The sequence below is a fragment of the Mirounga leonina genome, unplaced genomic scaffold, assembly GCF_011800145.1.
Source record: "Mirounga leonina isolate KUSES-001 unplaced genomic scaffold, KU_Mleo_1.0 Mir_129, whole genome shotgun sequence".
Lineage (NCBI taxonomy): Eukaryota > Metazoa > Chordata > Mammalia > Carnivora > Phocidae > Mirounga > Mirounga leonina.
In genome coordinates, this window is record NW_023270323.1 from 57,269,327 (window position 1) to 57,273,659 (window position 4,333).

The window sequence follows — 4,333 nt, forward strand, 5'->3', positions numbered from 1 at the left end:
CTTTGTTCAATTCATAGTCATAATCAATAACATTTATGGAATTTTAGATACTTTTGTGGGGGAAACTATTTAATTTTTTTTTTTTAAGATTTTATTTATTTGCGAGAGAGAGAATGAGAGACAGAGAGCATGAGAGGGAGGAGGGTCAGAGGGAGAAGCAGAGTCCATGCTGAGTAGGGAGCCCGATGTGGGACTTGATCCAGTGACTCCAGGATCACGACCTGAGCCGAAGGCAGTCGCTTAACCAACTGAGCCACCCAGGTGCCCTGTGGGGGAAACTATTTTAGTAATGTGGTGCTATGTACATGGCAGAAAAGTAGGGAAGGTGAGGGGCAAAATGTATGAATGATTAAGACTACGAACTCTGGTGCTCACTTCCTCAGCAGATATACAAAAATTGTAATGATACAGAGATTAGCATGGACCCCACACAGGGATGTCACTGCACATTTGTGAAGCATTCCATATCAAAAAAGAAAAAAGGTGGGCTCTGGAGCTTTTACACTTGAGTAGAACTCTAGGTGCATGATTCTGAGCAATTTATATAACTTTTCTGCACCTCTGTATCTGTTTCTTCATTTGTAACATTGGGTCAACAATATTTCCTTTGTCACAGGACTTTTGAATATGAAATGAATTAATTTCTCTTAGGGCAGTACTTGCCCTTTAGTAAGTGCTAAATGTTTGCTTTATTATTTTTTTTTTAAAGATTTTATTTATTTATTTGAGAGAGAGAGTGAGAGAGAGAGAGCACAAGAGGGGGTCGGGTCAGAGGGAGAAGCAGACTCCCTGCCGAGCAGGGAGCCCGATGTGGGACTCGATCCCGGGACTCCAGGATCATGACCTGAGCCAAAGGCAGTCGCCCAACCAACTGAGCCACCCAGGCACCCTGTTTGCTTTATTATTAAATATATCTGCTACAGAATGATTGAAATTCATAAAACAAATGCAGAGATAGGTTCTAACAGGAAACACTTAAGCCAAAGACAGTAAGGAAGATCCATGCCAGTAGGGAGATTTTTGAACCATTTTGGGGACTAAAAGCAAGTTTTGGGAAAGGAGAAAATAAAATAATACTTATTGAAAATCTACCATGCACTAAGTATTTTGCATACATGATTTCATTTAATTCTCCCTACAGTACAACAAGCTTGAGGAAATTGTCACCGTTTCAAAAAGAAAAATAGGAAGGAAACATTAAATAAGTTGCTAATATTCTCTCTGCCCATAGAGTCAATCCAGAATCTAAACTGATATATATCTTGTTTTAAATTTTGTATTGCTATCATGTGTTGTTTTCACATAATGCTATAATTGGTGTCTCTTTCTAGAAACCCATATAGCATTCTGTTCAAAACCCTGAAGTATTAGGGTTTTAATATTCCCCATAAAATTCCTGTGCCAGTTTGGGGAAAAGATTCATTGTTTATCATCTTTATAATGCACCTAATGATGTCTTAGCTTATGGGTGGCAAGAATAATTATATCCATTAATGCACAAATTAACGTAAAGAAAAAAAAAGTGTCTCCATGAAAAAGAAACTGAGTTTCTTTCTTTCCAAATCCTTCCCTCCACTGCTCCTTAATCTCAAACCCATTTAAGCACAAGAGTGAAGTTGTTTAGGTGCAAGCGATAGAGAGTAATTAATGGATCATCATACTTATATGAGGAACATAAAAACCGATTCACAGGCATGAGGTGATAACAGAGCTTGAGACACAGGAAGCGATTCCTCCGATAAGTCATGTGACTGATACCTGGGTGGAATTTTCTCTCTCTTCCTCAAGAAACCATGTATGACTGGAGAGATTATCAGACTTTGAAAATTTAAGATGTTTTGTATTTTAGTGTGCAAACATAACCTCAAAATTTCTATTACTTTGTGTTAAAATAATTCTTTAGTGTGTCTATTTTTATGACCAGATTCGGTGAATGGACTTGCTATTCTTGGTGTAACAACACCAAATATTTTCACAGAACTGTTGTAATATTTTGTTCCAGAGCATTGTTGAGAGAAACAAAAAAATAAAAAAAATCAGGATTCAGGATTATGGTAAATATTTTAGTGTTTCATGTGGATTAAGTGAAGTAGGAAAACTGTTTCCAACCTCCTTCTCCTTTTCTGTCATTTCAACGAGAGTGAGCTTCATTCCCAGCTCACAGGTGCTCAGAGCCTCATCCTGCTCCAGTATGACCAAGACAACCAACCCTGATTCTCTAAAGAAGTTTCATCCTCCACAATGCTCTCTCCACTTGTGTTCAAATCTTTGAGGAGCTTGGCTTTCGTCTAGCTTTGATTCTGGAAAAGCCTTCATGATAAATTCAATGAAGTCTCTTATTTGTTAATCGTTCACTGTATGAACTTCCAAAAATCAGTACTTGTCAGTACATTCACTACCTGCATATTGATAGATGTATCTAATCACCCAATGACAAGAGAAAATTGAGTTGGGTGGAATTGGTTCTGCAATATCGCCCTTTTGCCAAAGGGCAAATACTTTGTAGAGTTTGCTCTGTCTGTTAACTTTCAAAGCCCTTTTTACAGGTAGCTGCCTATTCCCTCTTATGTAAGTCCAAACCTCCCTCTTAATCCTTGACAGTGGGTTATGTTTCATCCTGTTGAAAATTCTGTTAGCCTTACACTGGAATGAAGTATAAACCCACCTACAGTGGCTTGTCTTTACTTCTTGTCCAATGCTGCAGTACCTAACTTTGTAAGGACACTTGCTTATTTTATAAGCACATGGCAATGAACAAGTCCTGGTCTTAATGCTTTCTACAAAAGAAACAAATGCTCTGGAAAAAAAAAAAAGGCAATAAAAATTTCACGTGAATAAAAATATCATCAGAGAGCAAGAGGTTTTAGAGGAACATTCAACCTGCTCTGATAAACAAGTGTTGTCAAAGAAAACATGTAATTTAATAGAAATATGATAGCAAAGACCAGCTGGCAAATGATACTTAAGAGAGAAAATTTCTTGACATTTAGGAAAGTGCAACTTTTGGAAGTCACTTTTCATGTAGTCACATATTCATTTTTAAGGTAATGACTAGTAAATTACAGTCACCCTTTATGTCATCAGACACTGTTCCTTTCCATAACTGATCCCCTCTTCTTTCATATGTTTAGAGCTGGATTCTATATATATGCAACTCCTGAATGTAAAACTCCAGAAAAGAATAGTCCAGGGATAGAAGTGGATTCTGGAGCAAACTTTTTTTTTAAAAGATTCGTTTATTGCAAATATACCACAGAAGGGCCAAAGGCATTATGGAAAGCATATGTTTTCTATAAGTTAGTTTCAGGAGCTGTGCAAGTCTGTTTATTTGACTATCTATAAGAGATATAATTGCTAAATCAGGTGTCCCAGGTCCTAAAGCATTTGAAATACAAAGAGGATAACTCTTTTCAAAAATAATGAAAAAATAAACATTTTAATTTCATTTGTTTTTGTATGAAATATTAGAGTTAGGAATAGTAAAGAAGAGGAATGGTGGGACTTGTTGAAATTTTACTTGTAGGTATGGATAAATAAATAAAGAAGGTGTGTGACCGTATATGTGTATGAAACATATTCATACAAAATCATATAAGCTCTGCTGAAAAGTTTAAAACTCAATGTAACTTCCAATATAAATGATTTTTATTAAAATTTATTCCTGATTTCCTTTTTTCCCCCTCTAATTTAGGACATAGCACAAATTCCTACTGAAATGGGGTAAATCAGAAGTTTATTGTTCGGAGACATTCAGCTCTTGTTTTCTCTGCTGACACCACCAATATGAATAATGACAAGACCAGTGATGAGGTTGTTTTTGTGATGCAAATCTCTCCATGGGGAGAATACTATAGTCATCATGAGTTTATTTCACAATTCAGCTTCTTTCTCTAGAAAGCCACTATAATGAGATCGACTGTGCCCTTTCTCTAGACTGGAAAGTAAAATTCCAGTGGATCACAGCATGATTGATTTGGGTCCCTCAGCCATCCTGGTCATGAATGCCTAAGGACTGCAGATTCAAGCAGAGTTTGCATCTCTTATTGTGATGGTCAAAATGACCAAGATGACTCCACTGTGGTTTAGTTCATTTTAAAAATGTTGAAAATCTGCCAGTTTATGTTTTTGGAAGAAAATATAGGTCAAATTTCAATACAACTAGATTCACTTCATAATAATCTATTTATCTTTTTATATCAACACAATTATTTCATCTATTAAGTGAATTATCACATAACCCCCTTCCCCACCTACTTACTTCCTCCTTAATCTTCCCTTTGGAGCTAATCTCTATGACATTATTTAATAATTATTGATAAACAATAGGTTTCTC

At 36.1% G+C, this 4,333-nt stretch overlaps 1 non-coding gene across 1 annotated transcript; it reads left to right on the forward strand.

The window, feature by feature from the left end:
* Positions 1-367: 367 nt before the first annotated feature.
* LOC118010941 lies at positions 368-472 on the forward strand. Its single transcript, XR_004679360.1, has one exon. It is a non-coding gene; the product is annotated as a U6 spliceosomal RNA (small nuclear RNA).
* The last annotated feature ends 3,861 nt before the right edge of the window (positions 473-4,333 follow it).